The following is a 21,601-nucleotide window of genomic DNA, read 5'->3' on the forward strand; positions in this document are numbered from 1 at the left end:
TGACTATGGGAAAAACCATAGCTTTGATTTGGATGGGCCTTTTCCACAAAGTAATGTCTCTGCTTTTTAATACACTGCCTAGGTTCATCATAGCTTTTCTTCCAAGAAGCAAGAGTCTTTTAATTTCATGGCTGCAGTCACCATCCACAGTGATTTGGGAGCCCAAGAAAATAAAATCTGCCACTGTTTCCACTTTTTCCCCATCTATTAGCCATGAAGTGATGGGACTGGATGTCACAATCTTAGCTTTTTGAATGTTGAGTTTTAAGCCAGCTTTTTCACTCTCCTCTTTTACCCTCATCAAGAGACTGTTTAGTCCCTCTTTGCTTTCTGCCATTAGAGTGGTATCATCTGCATATCTGAGAATGTTGATATTTCTCCCAGCAATCTTGATTCCAGTTTGGCATTCATCTATCCCTGGCATTTTGCATGATGTACTCTGCATATAAGTTAAATAAGCAGGGTAACAATATACAGCCTTGACTTACTCCTTTCCCAATTTGGAACCAGCCTGTTGTTCCACATAAGGTTCTAACTGTTGCTTCCTGACCCACATACGGTTTTCTCAGGAGACAGTTATAAGATGGTCTGGTATTCCTATCTCTTTAAGAAGTTTCCACAGTTTGTTGTGATCCACATAGTCAAAGGCTTTAGCATGTCTGACTCTTGTGACCCCATGGACCATCCCCCGCCAGGCTCCTCGGTCCATGGGATCTCCCAGGCAAGAATATTGGAGTAGGTTGCCATTTTCTTCTCCAGGGGATCTTCCTGACCCAGAGCTCAAACTCATGTCTCCTGGATTCTTTATCACTGAACTACCAAGGAAGCCCCCATAACAGTGGATACATGTCATTAAACATTTGTCCAAACCCATAAATATACATCACCAGGAGTGAACTGTTACATAACAAGCAGAGTTCCCTGTGCTATGCAGCAAGTCCTTGTTCATTATCCATTTTAAATATGCATTCTACATATGTGTGTACGTGGCAGTCCCAGACTCCCTAACTAACCCTCTCCTACCCTACCACCTTATAACCCTAAATTCATTCTCTAAGTCTGTTTCTGTTTTTTTAAAGTTTGTTTGTATCATTTTTGTCTAGATTCCACATATTTCTCTTTCTCTGTCTGACATACACCTGAAATTAACACAACATTGTTCATCAACTGTACTCCAATATAAAATAAGAAGTTTTTTCAAAAATCAGATTTTTAGAAACAAAATGAAGAAATTAAACTTTCTTTGGGGAAAAAAAAAAGTGAACTTTCAGGTGAACTGTGGACTTTGGGTGATTATGATGTGGTCAATGCAGGTTCATAAACTGTAACAAGTGTAGCACCTGGGTGGGGGATGTTGTTAGTGGGGGAGGCTTTGCATGTGGGCCGTGGGGATATGTGGGAAATCCCAGTATATTCTGCTCAGTTTTGCTGTGAAGTAAAACTCCGCTGGAAAAATAAAACCTAGTTCTTAAAGAAGCAAAAGAAAAGTCTTTTCAGAGCACACTAATGATCATGCCACAGTGTCTTTCCGTGGCTCTGAGACAAGTGTACCAGCTACCTTCCATGATAACCTCATCTGCCCTGGGATTTTCCAACAGTCACAGAAGGTTAGAAATGCCTGTCCCTCTGCCTTCAGATCCTGATGTCATCGCAGGACTGAGAGAAAACAGCATCAGAACGAAACCTCATGACATGATCTCATTCGTGCCCAGGTCTGGATAGCATCGCTTCCACTTTAAGTAAACACAGAAAAGGGAAGGTTATCCAGACAGATGATCTTTACTGCGCCGTTATTTGTGGACCAGGGGATTGCAACCTTCAGTCCCAGGAAATCTGGCATTTATTTGGAGAACACATCTGGATTCGGAAAGGGCTCGACCTGACACCTTCAGAGTATGCCCAGGGGTCTTTGAGGAAGCGCGCTCATAAAGAGGATGCGACTGTGGGAGGAACTGGGAATGATGCTGCTTTTATGCTGCAGTTCTTGCTCAAAAGGGAACTTGGTCCAGTTCCCCTTTGAAACAGCTTCTCAGCAGCAGGTGGCCACCAACCACTCACAAAGCAGGCCCATGAACGCAGCTGTCTTGAAATGTCAGTGTTTTGTAATGATTCTCCCCTCATCCATTACAAAGCCTTGAGAGTGAGGGCAGAGAGGGTCGATTGTTACTTGATAATCGTCTCTTTGGAATTATGCAACTCAGCGTATCACAGAGACACTAAGTCATTTCTCCTATTTGGAAGAAAATGTTATCAGATACGTGTACTAATTAAAAGTTAAGTGTTGGAGACTTCTCTGTAATTTGCATGACTTCAGGGAGCTGAGCTGAAGAGGAAGTCCACTGAAAATGGTTTGGAATAGTCTTCTCTTCCTCTTCAACTCAACTCCCTTAAACCATGCAAATTAGTTTTCATTTTCTCACTTGTGAGTTCTTTTTTTTTTTTTTTTTTTTGGTCTCGATGTTTTATTCCAGACTGGGAGACTTTTTTCCCCAAATTCCTTTTTCTCTTAATTGAACTATAGTTGATTTACAATATCATGTTAGTTTCTAGAGTACAACAAAGTGATTTAGTCATAAATATACATATTCTTTTTCTGATTCTTTTCCATTATCAATTATTCAGTTCAGTTCAGTCACTCAGTCATGTCTGACTTTTTGCAACCAGCATGCCAGGCCTCCCTGTCCATCACCAACTCCCAGAGTCCACACAAACCCATGTCCAATGAGTCAGTGATGCCATCCAGCCATCTCATCCTCTGTCTTCCCCTTCTCCTCCTGCCCCCAATTCCTCCCAGCATCAGGGTCTTTTCCAATGAGTCAACTCTTCGCATCAGGTGGCCAAAGTATTGGAGTTTCAGCTTTAGCGTCAGACTTTCCAATGAACACCCAGGACTGATCTCCTTTAGGATGGACTAGTTGGATCTCCTTGCAGTCCAAGGGACTCTCAAGAGTCTTCTCCAACACCACAGTTCAAAAGCATCAATTCTTCAGTGTTCAGCTTTCTTCACAGTCCAACTCTCACATCCATACATGACCACAGGAAAAACCATAGCCTTGGCTAGACAGCCCTTTGTTGGCGAAGTAATGTCTCTGCTTTTGAATATACTATCTAGGTTGCTCATAACTTTCCTTCCAATTAGTAAGTATCTTTTAATTTCATGGCTGCAATCACCTTCTGCAGTGATTTTGGAGCCCAAAAAAATAAAGTCTGACACTGTTTCCACTGTTTCCCCATCTATTTCCCATGAAGTGATGGGACCAGATGCCATGATCTTTGTTTTCTGAATATTGAGCTTTAAGCCAACTTTTTCACTCTCCTCTTTCACTTTCATCAAGAGGCTTTTTAGCTCCTCTTCACTTTCTGCCATAAAGGTGGTGTCATCTGCATATCTGAGGTTATTGATATTTCTCCTGGCAATCTTGATTCCAGCTTGTGTTTTTCCAGCCCAGCGTTTCTCATGATGTACTCTGCATAGAAGTTAAATAAGCAGGGTGACAATATACAGCCTTGACATACTCCTTTCCTATTTGGAACCAGTCTATTGTTCCATGTCCAGTTCTAACTGTTGCTTCCTGACCTGCATACAGATTTCTCAAGAGGCAGGTCAGGTGGTCTGGTATTCCCATCTCTTTCAGAATTTTCCACAGTATATTGTGATCCACACAGTCAAAGGCTTTGGCATAGTCAATAAAGCAGAAATAGATGTTTTTCTGGAACTCTCTTGCTATTTTCATGATCCAGCAGATGTTGGCAATTTGATCTCTGGTTCCTCTGCCTTTTCTAAAACAAGCTTGAACATATGGAAGTTCACGGTTCACATATTGCTGAAGCCTGGCTTGGAGAATTTTGAACATTACTTTACTAGCGTGTGAGATGAGTGCAATTGTGTGGTAGTTTGAACATTCTTTGGCATTGGGATTGGAATGAAAACTGACCTTTCCCAGTCCTGTGGCCACTGCTGAGTTTTCCAAATTTGCTGGCATATTGAGTGCAGCAATTTCACAGCATCATCTTTCAGGATTTGATATAGCTCAACTGGAATGCTTTGTTCGTAGTGATGCTTTCTAAGGCCCACTTGACTTCACATTCCAGGATGTCTGGCTCTAGGTGAATGATCACACCATCGTGAGTACCTGGGTCGTGAAGATCTTTTTTGTACAGTTCTTCTGTCTATTCTTGCCACCTCTTCTTAATATCTTCTGCTTCTATTAGGTCCATACCATTTCTGCCCTTTATCAAGCCCATCTTTGCGTGAAATGTTCCCTTGGCATCTCTAATTTTCTTGAAGTGATCTCTAGTCGAAAGAAAGTCTGTTGTTTTCCTCTATTTCTTTGCATTGGTCGCTGAGGAAGGCTTTTTTATCTCTCCTTGCTATTTTTTGGAACTCTGCATTCAGATGCTTATATCTTTCCTTTAATCCTTTTGATTATTACAAGACATCAAATATAGTTCCCTGTGCTATACAGCCAATCCTTGCTTATTTTACATATAGTGGTGTGTATCTGTTACTATCATACTCCTAATTTACCCCTCCCTCCCTTTTCTCCTTTAGTAACCATAAGTTTGTTTTCAATGTCCAGTAATGAATTCTAAGTCTCCAGAAATTTTTTTAAAAGATTGTTTCTCAATTTATCTGGGCAGCAATCCACTTAAATGAAGTTAAGTCTAGAGACTGAGGGAAACTAGATAAAAGAAATAATTATGCTAATTTTTCAAAGAAAAGCAAAAGAGCAAGGTTAATGTTGGTTACCGTAAATATTAATGAAAAATATGTGTTATTCAGTGTAGTCACTAAAAGGATGGAAATATTTTCAAATGTGATTCATTCCAATTGAAACAGGAAGGGGAGCAAAAACATCAGCATCTGACAAGGCAGTTAACCTCCAGAAGTAAGAGTAGCTCTGCCCCTGTGGGGAGGTAACCACCCTTCTCCCAGTGGGGGCTGGACCAGCTCACTGCATCCTCTGGAGAAAGAATCATGGAAACATAGAAAGAAAGAGAGAGAAAAACAATAGTCAGCAGGAGAGTGTGAGAGAGAGAAGGGCTGCATCAACCCCTTCAGGACCAGGGCAGCCAAAAAATACCCTTCAAGAAGAAAAGGAATTAAGAAAAAGCAGAGGAAGAAGTGGGCGGAAGAGACAGTCCTCAACGCTTCTGGTTTTGCACTGCCCAGTTGGAATAGATTTTTGCTCAAATAAACTTAAAATTTTTTAAAAAGAAAAAAAGGTTAACAGAAAGCTCAGGTCAAAATCTTGTTGGGAGAGAGTTGATCAAGTTTTCTGGATTCTGGGGTCCTGAGACAAAAGTCTAAATGGCATTAGTAGGTATTCCGGTGAGGAGGCCAAAGCAGACTTGGAAGGAAAAGGACTGATCTCCCAGGAAAACACACTGTGCGTGGGCAGGTCTTGAGGATTTGCACCTTGAAGAAAATGGCCAGAAGTTCCCTCTGAAAGCTAGAAAAAGGTACAGAAAGCACAAGTGTTTAGGAACTTCCCTGACGGTCCAGGTGGCGCAGTGGTAAAGAATCCACCGGCCAATGTAGGAGACATAAGAGACACGAGTTCGATCCCTGGGAGGGGAAGATCCCCTGGAGGAGGAAATGGCAACCCACTCCAGTATTCTTGCCTGGGAAATCCCATGGACACAGGAGCCTGGTGGGCTACTGTCCACAGGGCTGCAAAGCGCTAGACACGACTGGGTACAGCACGCCCTCCTAATACCTCCCGGCAGCCCCTGTGGTTAAGACTCCCATTTCACTGCAGGAGACATGGGTTCCATCCTTGCTCATGGAACTAAGATCCCACATGCTGTACAGTGCAGCCAAAAGGAAAATAAAAATGAAAACTCAAGCATTTAAAAAAAGAGGTTTGTGAAGTAGAAGAAAGGCAGGACCTTGGCTTCTATGAGTCTGTGCGCCTGCTTTTAATTTCCTTCCCTAGAAGAAAAAAAAAAAAAAAACCTTTGTGCAATCATACTTTTGAAACCCATAAGTAGAAAACTTAGGTGGGAAATAATCAGCGTGAGCTACCAGAGCACAGATAGTTTTACATTTACCTAACTTCCCTGCAAGAAAAGCCACAGGCTCCACATTACAGAGGAGTAAATGACGGTCATTCGGTTTTTATTTTTTCAAAATTTTTATTTAATGTAATCAAGATAGACAACCACTCTAGGGAGGCAGACCCAGTTACAGCCTTGAGGTGCACTCCGATCTAGAACCTTCCTCCTGACTTGCCTGAGCTCAGCATCCGCCATCCGGCTGCACTGGCCACCCCACCAGGAGGCCCTGCAGACCCTCCATGAACTCAGTAGCCTCCCTTCCCCCACTGTCTCTCCTCTTTAACTTTCACATCCCTTCTCTCAACCTACTCTGCCACTTTCTTCTACATCTCAGTTAATGAGGTCACTACCCATCTGATTTCCAGTGCTAGGAATATTCTGGCACATCCTTCACTACACTAACTCCGTAACCTCCCCTCACATAGAGGATAAAATCCAAACCTTTCCAGCTCCATGGAGAAAAGTCCTGCACATTCAAGTCCCCATATACCTTTCGATCCCTCTCCACCCTTGCTCCCAACACGGCCCTGGGTCCTACAAGACTCCGCGGCCACTCACACTCCAGGGCCCCTGGACACACTCCTTTCATCAGGGCACTCCCCTCCTTGGTCTGGGAACTGCTACCCCACTGCAAGGCTCTGCTGAAGCACCTCCTGTTCTGTGAAGAGCCTCCTAAGTTCCCAGGCCAAGTATGCAGTCTGACTTTCACCCTCTTGGGTTTATAGAATCACACTCACCCAGCTGACTGGTAACTATTGTGTTTCTGAGACTGTCCTGCCCAGTGAGTCGTTAGAGGGCAGGAAGATACCTTATTAATCTTGAGGATGAGCAGTAAGCATCCTAGTCACCTTTATCTAACATTGCAACATACACACTTTGCCTATTCATTTGTTTATTATCTGGCTCCCTCTGCTAGAATATGAGCTCTGTGAAAGCAGGTATTTTTTGTCTATTCTGTTCTCCCCTCTGCTGCTAAGTCCCAGAATAATACCTGGCATGAGTGCATTTGCATGCTAAATCTCTTCCATTGTGTCCAACTCTTTGTGACCCAGTGGACTGTAGCCCACCAGGCTCTTCCATCCATGGGATTTCCCAGGCAAGAATACTAGAGTGGGTTGCCATGCCCTCCTCTAGGGGATCTTCCCTTCCCAGGAATCAAACCCGCGTCTCTTATGTCTCCTGCATTGGCAGATGGGTTCTTTCCACTGAGCCACCTGGGAAGCCTAATACCTGGCATGTTGTGGACACTTAATATTTTGATAAATATGCATCCAAAAACTATTAGAATGGTGTTTGCCTATTCAATGTATCCGTTGTTGAATGAATGCTAAAATCCCACCTGCCCCTTAGAATGTTCTGTGTCCTTTCCACTAACCCACATTGATTCTGGATTAATTCAGCTCATTGCTAGTTTTTCCCAAAAATCTAGAAAAACCAAATAAAGAAAAATAATCACCCACAAACTCTTCATCCAAAAACAAACACTATTAATATTTACTCTATGATCTGGTCTTTCTTATTCCGCATATTTTTAAATAGGCGTCATCATCCTATACATAAAAGTTGATTATACCAAGGTTCTAATTAATATTTTTTAAGTTTTTGTCCCATATTTATAATAAATATTATAAGGATATAATAAATATATAAAAGTATATATTGAAAATAAATATTTTTCATGAAAATAAATATTTTTCAAGATTTTTCATGAAAATAAATATTTTTCAAGATTTTTTTTAATGTGTATACTTCCCTTGTGAATTTATTCTTTCCCTACATACATAGTTGTGGCCTTGATAATTTTCTTGTACATTTTATAAAGAATACTTTCTGAAAATTGCTAAGACATTAGATTTTTAAATTTTTAACCAAAAAAAAAAAATTGTAACTGTGTGAGATGATGTGATTCTTGCCTGGAGAATCCCACAGACAGAGAAGCCTGGTGGGCTACAGTCCATAGGGTCTCAAAGAGTCAGACACAACTGAAGCAACTTAGCACGCATGCACACACACATGAGATGATGTGGTGGATATGTGAACAAACCTAACTGGGGTAATTTTCTCACCATATAGGCATACATCTAATCATTATGTTGCATACTTTAAACTTACTCATTTATATAAATCATATCTCAATAAAGCTGAAAAAAATTAATATTAAAAAAATACTATCTTACCCTTTTTTTCTGAATTATTTTCTACACTGTTTCTCAGTTCTTCTAATACATGCCTAACATTTTGCTGACTGCAAAATTAATGTGACATAATATGGTTTATTAATCATGTAAAATTATTTACACAACCAAGTGATCATGGTTCACATCATCAGTAATAAATCATACTGATATTATGTCTTCCTGATATGAAACAATGAGAAAATCATTTCATCTTCTCGGTATTCTTCCCCAAAATCCATAACCCCAGTCAAACCACAAGAAAACATCAAGCAAACTCAAGTTGAGAGATGCTCTAAGAAATACTTGACCAGTTCTTTCAGAAATGTCAAGGTCTTGAAAGATGAGGAAAGACTGAGAAATTGCCACAGGTTGGAGAAGGCTAAGGAGACATAATGGCCAAATGCATCATGCTATTCTGGATTAGATTCCCTATAGAGAAAGACATTCCCGGGAAAGCTGGTAAAATTAGAGTAAGTTCTTTCGTCTAAGGGCTTCTCTGGTGTCTCAGCTGGAAAAGAATCCGCCTGCAGGGTAGGAGACCTGGGTTCGATCCCTGGGTTGGGAAGATCCCCTGGAGGAAGGCATGGCAACCCACTCCAGTATTCTGACCTGGAGAATCCCACAGACTGTATATGTACGGTCCATGGGGTCACAGAGAGTCAAACACGACTTTCACTTCACTGTCATTTCAGCGATAGTGTTGTACCAATGTTAGTGTCTTAGCCTTGATAAGATACCATGTTAAGATGAGTTGCTGACATTAAGGGAAACTGGATGAAGAGCACACAGGAAATCTCTGTATTATCTGTCCGACTCTTCTGTAAATTTGGTTATTTAAACATAAAAAGTTTTTTTTTTTCTTTAAGTCATTCACTCCTGATACATGACTGGCATTATTTCACGGAAGAGCACAACTTTACCTGACACAACCTTAGCTCTTTCATCAACAACTTTAAATGATAAAATAAAAGAACTATTTAATGGCTTCATAATAACTTAGGGGCTTCCCTTGTAGCTGAGATAGTAAAGAATCTGCCTGCAATGCAGGAGACCAGAGTTCTATCTCTGGGTCAGGAAGATCCCCTAGAGAAGGGAATGGCCACCCACTCCAGTATTCTTGCCTGGAGAATTCCATGGATAGAGGAGCAGACCACAGACTATAGGGATGCAAAGAGTCAGACACAACTGAGCGACTGTCCACATTAATTAGAGGGTAACTGAGACCCAGGAATATTATGTATTGGATGTCAGTCTGCCAAGTTGGAAATGAGATCAGAAACATGACAAGGTCAGTAAGACAGGTCAAAATCACCTTTCTAAGGCAGAAAAGGTGGACCAAACTATGGGCTTCCCTTGTAGCTCAGTCAATAAAGAATCTGCCTGCAATGCAGGAGACCCAGGTTCGATTGCTGGGTTCTGAAGATTCCCTGGAGAAGGAAATGGCAACCCACTCCAGTATTCTGGCCTGGAGAGTTCCACAGACAGAGGAGTCTGGCAGGCTACAGTCCATGGGGCCACAAGAGTCAGACATGACTTAGTGACTGAAAAACCACCACCACCAAACAAACTAAAGACAAGATCCCCTAAAGCACCAAGATGTGTTGGCCACAGCCTGACTTCTGAAGCTGAGTCACAGCTCATCTCCAGTTGATTGGGGACCTCAGGAAAGTAAATAATCTTCCAGAATCTTAGGTTTTTTTCAAATTTGAAATCAAAAATGGTAATGTTTCTTTTATGGGGCTCTAGAATAGGAATCTGGAGAAGGAAATGGCCACCCACTCCAGTATTCTTGCCTAGAGAATCCCGTGGACAGAGGGGCCTGGTGAGCTGCTATCCACGGGGTCACAGAGTCAGACATGACTGAAGCATCTTAGCATGCATGCATGCATTGGAGAAGGAAATGGCAACCCACTCCAGAATTCTTGCCTGGAGAATCCCAGGGACAGGGGAGGTTGGTGGGCTGCTGTCTATGGGGTCGCACAGTTGGACACGACTGAAGCAACTGAAGCAGCAGAATAGGAATCACGAAACTTTCTTCCTAAGATAAGAAAATAGGTTTTGTAGATCAGACGGTCTGAGTCACGGCCATTAAACTCTGCCAATGTAGTTTGAAAGTAGCCATAGAGAACACACAAAAGTGTGGTCAGAGTCTCAAAGAAGAGATTCGCTGGGGAAGAGAAAGGAGAAGGGGAAGGGGGAGGAGGAGGTAGAAAGGAAGGAGAGAAGAAGGAGGAGAAGAGATTGCAACTTTCATATGCCACCGAATTCCCCCATTTCACTGCCAGAATATTGGCAAGGAAGTCCTGTCTGCAGAGCCCTCCATTTCCAAATGTAAATGCTGTTCATGTATTACCACCTTGGGAATACAGCAATTATAACATATGTTTGCTGTGTTACCTTTAAATATTCAGTATGAGTGTAGAAGACAAGAAAAATAAGTGAGGTGGCTGCAACTCAAAGGATATATTCAGTTCAGCCAGTCGTGTCTGACACTTTGTGACCCCATGGACTGCAGCACGTCAGGCCTCCCTGTCCATCACCAGTTCCCAGAGTTTACTCAAACTCATGTCCATTGAGTCGGTGATGCCATCCAGCCATCTCATCCTCTGTCCTCCCACCTTCAATCTATCCCAGCATCGGGGTCTTTTCCAATGAGTCAGTTCTTCACATCAGGTAGTCAAGGTATCGGAGTTTCAGCTTCAGCATCAGTCCTTCCAATGAACACTCAGGACTGATTTCCTTTAGGATGGACTGGTTGGATCTCCTTGCAGTCCAAGGGACTCTCAAGAAAGGCTATATTACTTAGATAGTAAGTAAGCTAGTGGCTTGTTCAAGGCAGTTGAAATTCATTAATGTGTTAAGTGAATGATGTGTTACCCATAGATAGTGAGTATGCATATAGCATAACCCAGAAGACATGTATATCTTGAAATAGTATAGCCATGTAGGATGTATCCTAATCTTCTTCTTGTAAGCAATCAGACATACTGGATTGGGGCCCACCCTAGTGACCTCTTTTTTTTTGACCACCCCAACACAGTATGCAGGATCTTAGTTCCCCAACCAGAGATCAAACCTGTGCCCCCTGCAATGGAAGGCCAGAGTCTTAATCACTGAACTGCCGGGATAGTCCTGACCTCATTTTAATTAAACTACCACTGCAAAGACCAAATCTTCAAACATGGTCACACTGGTGGCTATGGCACTGGTGGCTATGGCACTGGTGGCTATGAATTCAACTGGGATGGGGGGCACAATTCAGCACATAACACTTGGCTTTTCCAACTTCTAGAGGCCACCTGCATTCCTTGACTCATGGTACCTTCCCTGACCTTCAAAGCCTTCAGGTAGACATCTCTGCTCTCTGACCCCTGCTTCCATCATCACACCTCTTCTCTCACTGACTCTCCAGCCTCGCACTTTCCTGAAAGGACCTTTGTGATTACATTGAACCCACCAGATAATCCAGGATAACTTCTCCCATTTCAAGCTCCTTTATCATGCCTGCAAAGTCCCTTTGGCCACGTAAGGCTCACATTCACAGTTCTAAGGACTAAGACTTGGGCCACTTTGGGGGCGATTTTTCTGCCTAAAGCAACTGGTCAGCAGGTTGGTTTGGGACCTATGGCTATGTCTGGATATCTTTCCAATAGAGCAAGAGTGTGCTGGCTACAGGCACCTTCCCTCTACTGAATCCTTTGCTTAACCTCAACTCTAATCCTTGTAACCTGATGGATAGCAAGAGTGAGGTAGTAGAGAGTCAGAACGTTCCCCAGGGTTCTAGAATCCTGGAAGTATAGTCTTTCCACACTGCAGGCACTGGATCCTAATTGATTCATCACATCAATTTCTCAAACCAGTGTGCTTTGAATTGGTTGAATAAGCCACGTAAATTGAGCATATTAATCTGGTCTGCAAGCCTTTCTATTCCATGACAGCTGGGATAGTCTGCCTAGTGGGGGGTGTTAGAAGCTGTAACTGCATCAAGGTCATTGCCCACACGTCATCAGCTTTCATACAGAAGAAGATTGTTGAACCAACAGAGCATGGTGAAATTGATGGACGAGTGTATAGGGGCCTTGGGCTCAGAGAGGGTGGAGTTAGGTGGAACCCAGCAATGAGCAGCCCAGGATCCCATGAAGGCCTCAGCACGAGAAGACTGGAAGTGAGCAAACATCCACCATGGAGGAGGAGGACCCTGCCAGCCAACTTCCCCTGGCAGGCTGCACAGACCAGTCCTGCCTGATAGTGCCTGAAGCTCATGCCAGACCAGCTTCCAGGGCACTGTGGCAACTTGCTTTGTGGCAGCAGGCACACCAATGATCGTGGAATAGTGTGGGAAATCTGACAGTCAGCACACCAATAGGAGAGCTAGGAAAGGAGCAGCGAACAAAACTCCTGTTTCCGCTTTTGTGCTGTTTCTGAGCCATGACTTCCATAATCTGTGAAAGCCAAAGCAGGGAAAGAATGTTAAAAGACCTGTCCCTACAAATAGGTTTTAGGACAATGGCATTGAAATGTGTATAATATCATATATGAAATGAATCGCCAGTCCAGGTTCAATGCAGGATACTGGATGCTTGGGGCTGGTGCACTGTAACGACCCAGAGGGATGGTACAGGGAGGGAGGGAGGAGGGAGGGGATTCAGGATGGGGAACACGTGTATACCTGTGGCGGATTCATGTTGATGTATGGCAAAACCAATACAATATTGTAAAGTAATTAACCTCCAATTAAAATAAATAAATTTATATTAATAAATAAATAAAACACTTTCTGTCCTTTTCCCAAAATACCCAAATCAGAAGCATTCCATATTTCAGGAAGGAAATACATATTTAATTTCATTCTTTTTAAAGGAATGCCATTTGAAAAACATTAAAAGGTGCTCTTGATACCAAAATCTGACTTCTAGAAATCAATGTATTTTTACTTCAGAAAGGCTATAAAAAGTAAACATTCTTTTTAAGTCAATGTCAATCTTTTAAAAATTAAAAAGAGCTTTTTTCATTGGTAATTTCACACCACTACCTTTTGGATCTTTTTGGAAAATAGAAGTAAATTGTGTCCTCTCTGGTAAAAGAATGCAGAGTGTTACATGCCAAAAACTCTGCCCTTTAGATTCCAAATTCTGCATCAGAATGAGCCTTGTGTGTGTCATCTACATTAAGTCCACCACAGTGATTGGAATAAAGTGTTTCTTTGAGTGATGGCCATCCTTAATAATTCACATGTGACCACTTACAGGTCCCTCCAAGTGACAGAAGACCCTCTGAAATCTATGAAGCTGGGTAACTGAGCCCAAACAGCAGAGTTACAAAAGCAGTCTTTCCTGCTCGAAGTCTTTCAGAGTTAAGTTGGCAGGAAATACATGCTACTGGTGTAAGGCAAGGAGAACAATAGCTTATTTGTAAAACAGAACAATCTGCTTTCCTACCCCCAGTGTTGTCTTCTATGAAGAGATGCTACATGAGAAACACTTTCCAGACCTCAGATACAACCCTAGTTTCACAATCCCCTAATTCAGCCCTGGCTTTATAACAAAAAGGAATACCATTTCAAAGCATAAAACACACAAAACAGATAACTAAAAGGATAGAGAATTCTTGAAAAAGTTTGCATTTTGCTTCCCTATCAAGTGAGATGGTAAAGAATCTGCCTGCATTGTGGGAGACCTGGGTTCAATCCCTAAGTTGGGTAAATCCCCTGGAGGAGGGCATGGCAACCCACTCCAGTATTCTTGCTTGGAGAATCCCCCCGGACAGAGGAGGCTGGCAGGCTACAGTCCATGGCGTCTGAAAGAGTCAGGCATGACTAAGCAACTACTCACAGTCAAGAATACATGTGCCCTTATAGATGGCCAGGAGGCATATGACAAGATGCTCAGTGTTGCTAAGCATTAGAGAAGTGCAGATCAAAGCCGCAATGAGATATTACCTGACATCGATCAGAATGGCCACCACCAAAAAGTTTACAAGCAATAAATGCTGGAGGTGTTGAGAAAAGGGAACCCTCCTACACTGTGGTGTGGTGGGAATGTAAATTGATACTACTACTAGGGAGAACAGTATGGAGTTTCCTTTAAAAAAAAAAAAAAAAGCCAAGAATAGAGCTACCATGGGCTTCTCCAGTGGCTCAGGGGTAAAGAATCCAAGTGCAATGCAAAAGACTCGGGTTTGACCCCTGGATGGGGGAGATCCCCTGGAGGAGGGCATGGTAACTCATTCCAATGTTCTTGCCTGCAGAATCCCAAGGACAGAGGAGCCTGGTGGGCTACAGTCCATGGGGTAGCAGAGTCCAACACAGCTGAAGTGACAGAGCGCACACACACAAGAGCTAGCCTATGGTCCAGCAGTCTCACTCCTGGGTGTAGGTCCAGAGAAAATCTTGGTTCAAGAGGATACATGCACCCCAATGTTCATAGCAGGTTGTCTACAATAATCAAGACTTGGGAAGCAACCTAAATGTCCATGAACAGATAAATGAATAAAGAGGTCGTGGTACAGATGTACAATGGAATATTACTCAGCCATTAAAAAGAATGAAATAATGTCATTTGCACAACATGGATGGATCTGGAGATTATCATACTGCGTGACAGAGACAGACAAATATCATATGATATCACTGAATGCAGAATCGAAAAAAATTTTACAAATGAACTTATTTACATAACATAAACACAGACTCAGAGAATGAATTTATGGTTACTGGGGTGGATGGAGGAGGGGTAGATTGGGAGTTTGGGATTGACATGTACTCACTGTTATGTTTAATAGATAACAAGGACCTTCTGTATAGCACAAGGAACTTGGCTCAACATTCTGTAATAACATAAGTGGGAAAAGAATTTGAAAAAGAATGGGTACTGGTATGAGTACAACTAAATCTCTTTGCTGTACACCTGTAACTAACACAACATTGTTAGTCAACCACATTTCAATATAAAATCAAGCATTACATTAACTTTTTAAAATGCCAAACAAAAACAAACAAAACAATACTTATGTTCTCCATTTAAATTCCAATTACAGATACTTATACTAAGGAATTAATCAGAGATATGGAAAATGAGCATATAACAATATTTATTTCAGCATCATTTCTGAAGTAAATTTGGAACAACCTAAGTGTCCACCAACAGGAAAATGGCTAGACACGGTGAAGCACAGATGAAAGGGGAAATAAATACATTGCCACTAAAAATTGGGTTTCTGAAGAGTAATAATATGGGGGTATATTCATGACAATGTAATACTAAAAGGAGGATATAAAATTATGAACACAATCTGATTTCAGTTTTGTCTCTAAAATAATAAGGTTTCTTTTTTCCTTACTTTCCTGTTTTTTCCAAACTTTCTACAATGGAAATGTTATCACTTCCATAATGGAGGGGGCGGGGAATACATATTATTCAAAAGTGAAAGTGAAAGTGAAGTCGCTCAGTCCTGTCCGACTCTTTGTGACACCATGGACTGTAGCCTACCAGGCTTCTCCGTCCATGGGATTTTCCACTTCTCCAGGGGATCTTCCCGACCCAGGGATCGAACCCGGGTCTCCTGCATTGGAGGCAGGTACTTTAACCTCTGATCCACCAGGGAAGCCAAAGAGATGGATTTTTCCAAGAAAACGCTCCTGCTTTCAGTTCTACTGTCTTTACAACAGCCCAGCACCCGTATGGGAAAAGCGGCCACAGTGAAGGCTGCAATGACCACACCCTGCGGGCAGTTTCTTCCCAGGCCCCAGCAAAGCGTCTCAGTTTAATACTGTGTCTGCAACCCCCGGGGAAAACATTACACACAGACCAGGGAACCAGCCCAAGGAGAACATTTCTGTCACTTCGATGATTCGAAGTTTGACCCCAAGGCAGCATTGGACTAGGTCCTGTCTATTCAACAACAGACGATCTGACCCCCCTGTAATCACAGAAAAGCAGTTCAACAGACGCACTATCCTTGGAAACAACAGGCTGGCCAAAAATGTGTGTTGACACAGAAAGTGCTATCCAAGTGTGTGTGTGGGGGGGGGGGGGGGAGGGGGGCGCACACTGGCCTGTGGGCAAGAGAGAAGGCTAGGGAAAGAGGGAAGGAAGGGGACAAAGCAGGGGAGTGTTCACACCATGACTCAAGTCTGTGCCTGGCTAATTTCAAAATTCGCTGACTCTAAAATTTTCCTCGTATTTCCAGGAGAGGGAAGAACACATCTCTAATCCCGACTAAAGGAGAAGAGCGCCTTCTATTCCTTCTTCCAACAACTTACTGCGAACACCACCAGCTTTGTCTGTGTACACAGTGTCTAGAGCACTTGAAACCCGTGCCCAGTGCAAAAGGAGAACTGAGCCCTTCTTTCAACAAGATTTCCTAGCCAAGGCTGCAGGCATTATCTGCAAGCGTTAATGAGGCTTGCCTATTACCGCAAGTCTAACACGGACATCGAGGGACATCTAGTGTTCAGTTGGGTGAAAATCAGGGCAACATACGGATCACAGAGACGAAGCAACGTGTCATCCACCTACAGTTGTACTTTACGCAGTAAATTAGAATTAAACATCTAATGCACACCAAGCTATATTTTGGGGAATACAAGGAACAAGACAAACAAAAGAAGAATTTTCCAATATTGGTATCATATTTGCATCAGGATTTTCCATAATTTGTAAATGTGTCTCATCAGAAAATGTCTTCCTTCTGCTGTTTTCTGTTTATTACAGGCAAAACAATGTCCCAGATTCAACACAATATGTCTATCAAAGAAGAGCCAAATTATTTGCTTTCTCCTGGTAAGACAATGATTTTCAAAAAGCTCTAGGAATAAAAGATTGTTCTGTTAGCAATTCCAAATACACAATCCTTGCAAACAAGCTGGTTTCTTTCTTTGATTTTTTAAAACAATTTCCCCATATTCCTTCTCCCAACACAGAGGACTGAACAGTATAGAAACAGTGCTTTAAGAGTGAGTTTATTTAAATTTTGTTCTGATAAGCTTAGAAATTAATTTCATCGCATGCTTTATGTTAATAGGCTCAAGCATTAGGCTCACAAACTAACCAAAAGAAAATATAAGACTAACATTCTGAATTTAGGTCTCTATAATACTATCAATGGTTTGTACACAGAAACTTTTCCATGCTAAGAATGCAAAGGTATGTGTGTGTCCATGTATGTGTTTAACCTTTAAATACCTCCCATCACTAAGAAATGTGGAAATTCTAAGCTCTTTGTCATCTTCAATTATATCATAATGTATTGCAAATATAAAATGGCACATTACAACTCACTCTATTATACATTTCTTTTCTTACAAGAGAAGGAGAATAGTTCAGTACTCTGTCCTTGGAGCGCTAGAGAGGTTTGTGAGCTATCTTAAGAAAGGTTGGTAGGTTTCTTCCAGGGTGAGCCAATGGCAGTCTAATTACCCAATCTCATAAGACCCATATAAGTAAAAGCAACTCAACTTAGAGATTAACCTATTTAGGGGTTTTTTGAATAAGAAACACAGGATATGCCATTTATTTCCAAAGCAAAGACTAAGAAACTTTGAATTCTTCTATAAACGCAATAAGTGAAAATAAGCTTCCGTTCTACATTATGTACATTTCAGGAAAATACATAGTGATGTGATGGGGAGGGAGTCTGGAAAGAAAGACAGATTATGAGACCAACCTGGGTCTTATCATTTGCCACTTGCCATGAAGGCAGAATGGCTTTCTTTGGGAAGAAAATCTCAACCCTTTAGACTCAAAGGGATGAGTAAATCTGGCCAAAATTTTTTAATTTAAAAATATTTTTTAACCATTGCTGTTTGATATCTTTTTGTCCTTCCTCGTTTCCTTCCCAAATCACCAGAGCGCCCCTTCATACAGCCCTCCCAAACCCCTCCAGCCCACAGCAGGGCATCCTTGGAGCTGGCTGAGCCTCTGTGACCTGTTTCATAGCCTTGCTTCTCTGTCCCAACAGACTGTGACTTTTCTTTACAGACCTGCAGATCCCTTGCACGGTTTTCATGGTTCAGTAAGTCACATCGGACTCTTTGCAGCCCCATGGACTGCAGCAAGGCAGGCTTCCCTATCCTTCACTATCTCCCAGAGTTTGCTCAAACTCATGTCCATTGAGTTGGTGATGCCATCCAACCATCTCATCCTCTGTCACCCTCCTCTCCTTTTGCCTTCAATCTTGCCCATCATCAGAGTTCTGTCCAAGCAGTCGGCTCTTCTCATCAGGTGGCCAAAGTACTGGAGCTTCAGCTTCAGTATCAGTTCTTCCAATGAGTATTCAGGGTTGATTTCCTTTAGGAATGATTGGTTTGATCTCCTTGTTGTCCAAGTGACTCTCAAAAGTTTTCTCCAGCACCACAGTTTAAAAGCATCAATTCTTTGGCAGTCAGCCTTCTTTATGGTCACATCTGTACATGACTACTGGAAAAATCATAGTTTGACTGTGTAGATCTTTGTCAGCAAAGTAATGTCTCTGCTTTTTAATATGCTGTCTAGGTTTGTCATAGCTTTCCTTCCAAGGAGCAAGTGTTTTTTTAATTTCATGGCTTCAGTCACCATCCACGGTGATTTTGGAGTCCAAGAAGATAAAATCTGATGCTGTTTCCATTTTTTCCCCATCTATTTGCCATGAAGTGATGCGACCAGATGATCCATGATCTTAGTTTTCTGAATGTTGAGTTTTAAGCCAGCATTTTCACTCTCCTCTTTCACCCTCATCAAGAGGCACTGTAGTTCCTCTTTGCTTTCTGCCATTAGAGTGGTATCATCTGCACACCTGAGGTTGTTGATATTCCTCCTGGCAGTCTAGATTCCAGCTTGTGATTCATCCAGCTTTGCATGGTACCTGTCTGTAGAAAATAATCAGTAGCTGGATCATTCTAGCTCAAACCCAGCTGCGTCCTGCATCAACTTCTATTACATTTTTTTAAAGACTTCTGTTTCCTCCTTGTAGTGATCTGAATAAATAAGGAATCAACCTCCAACATCACAGCCTCCTCAGGTAAAGAACCAATGCCAAATTATTCCTTCAAAATGGAAGTGTTCCAAAGGGTCTTGCTGCTTTCATTTTTTAGAAGACACAGAACTTAAAACTTCCGATCAGATATACATTCAGTCAAAAGTCTGAATTTACTGAGAGCTAGCAGGACCTTCTGAATTCACCAGTAGGTAAGGGACAGGACCTATGATGGCTGAATTGTGTTCCCCAAAAAGATATGCTGGAGTCTTAACCCTGAGTGTCTCAGAGTGTGACTTTATTTGAAGACAAGGTCTTTACAGAGGTCATGCAGTTACTGTGAGATCAAAAGAGTGAGCCCCAGTGCAGTACAGGAATAATCCCTGGAGGAGGGAATGTCCACCCACTCCAGTATTATTGCCTGGAGAATCCCATGGACAGAAGAGCCTGGCGGGCTGAAGTCCATGGGGTCACAAAGAGTCAGACACGACTGAGCAACTAACACTTTCACTTTACAGTGCAGTACAAATACGCCCTTAAAAGAAGGGGAAATTTGGACTCAGAAACAGGCAGACTCAGAGGGAAGATGATGCGAAAAGAAGCAAAGAGAAGATGGTCAGCTTCAAGCCAAGGAGAGAGCTCTGATATGGAAGATTTCCTCACAATCTTAAGAAGGAAGCAACCCTACTAACACCTTGATCTTGGACTTCCAGCCTCCAAAAGTAGGAGAAAAAACATTTCTACTGTTTAAGCCTCCCAGCTTGTGGTACTTGGTTACAGCAGCCCTAGGAAATTAATACAGACATGGGCATCAGGACTAGAGTGGCTTAAACTCAGAAACCTAACTGCAAAGTACCAAGGGGCGCCCAGGAGACACGCAGGGGGCTGATGTGAGTAAGACCGTGGGCAGGCAGGGCGCCCAGGCCCCCAGGTGAGACTGGAAGACTCCCATGCTTGGCCCCAGTCAGAGGAGTGAGGGTGGTCCACAGGCCCTGAACACAGAGCATCACCAGCCACCCCGTGGAGCCAGGAGCAGCCCTCACTGTCCGCATCCAACTCAGCCCCTGCCACTCCAGCCGGGAGCAGACTGGCTCTAGCTTCTGGCTATAAGCCCCTTGCTCTAATCTCTGTCAGTCCCCTCTCTCCTTCATGTTGAGAGTCCTCTCAACTGGTCTGCAGGGCTCTTGATGCCTACTTGACTATGATCTGGGACAGCCTCAGCTCCTAGAAGACAGGGCAGGCATATGTCAATGTGGGCTTCTCTCTGTTTCGATTAACCCTCCACCTAATTGTCAGAGATGTAGCAAATGAAGCCAGTTGAACCTGAGGGTGCTACCCTGTAAAAGCAGAAGTCCTGCCCCGGACTCATCACTGTCCTTGACCTCAGGGCTTGCCTAACGAGTAACTTACCAGCCTGTGTACCTTAATGCCTCTACACTGCTTCTGATCACTTGTGTGACAAACACAACACTCCACCCTTTGAAATCCCAACTCCTCCGCATCCTCGGTGAATACTATTCTGGGTTCAGGGCTGTGGAACGGATACACAAGGGTAGGAGGGATGGTTTGAGCTCTATAAACTATTGCCTTTACATTCAACATCAGCTTGAGCTGAACTCTCCAGATTTGGAGAAATCACTTCTGTTACGGCAATTTAATTACTTCTCTGATTTTAGTCTACCCGAAAACAAATACAATTATAGAACATAACATAAAAAACAGAAAAGACAGTGTCAGATATCTGACTACATTTTTCCTATTTTAAAACTATAGGTCCTAATTTCCTTCAACTATCTCTTGCCTTGTTGATGAAATATAGTTTTATTTTAATAAACAAAAGGGAAAATAATCCTTTATGCAATGTTGTCTTGCAAACACCAGCTATCCAGCCATGCCAAGGATCAAAGAACCTGAAATTAACCAATAAAAGCCTTAACCATTCCTAGTGTAGTTGAAGAAATTCACTAAAATGGGGGAAATTATTTATACACCAATATCAAAGGGAAAAGAGTAGAATTCAGAATTATACTGATATATTTGTAATGTATATAAAATCACACATGTATGTATGTATGTATAAAATACATAGATAATAGAAAAAAGGAAATGCTTCAAATCATGGTAGTTATAGCTGAGTGATAAATGCCAGGTTGCTTTCTGCACCTTTGTGCATTGTCTAAAATAAGTTTGCTTTACTTTTTAATCAGAAAAAAAAAAGTTATATTCTAACTATTTGTTAAATAATACACATATGCTATATAGTATATGAATATCTGATTTCTTAGCCTATTAGGTAAAATTTTATAGCCAAATACAAAGGTCATTATGAGCTGTGTCCTGGACCCCACAGAAGCACACTATGATACCTGTAATTAACAGTTAAAGAAGATGCAGAGGTGGTTATCACTTGAGCA

Source organism: Capra hircus, chromosome 1, assembly GCF_001704415.2.
Source record: "Capra hircus breed San Clemente chromosome 1, ASM170441v1, whole genome shotgun sequence".
In the NCBI taxonomy this organism is placed as follows: domain Eukaryota; kingdom Metazoa; phylum Chordata; class Mammalia; order Artiodactyla; family Bovidae; genus Capra; species Capra hircus.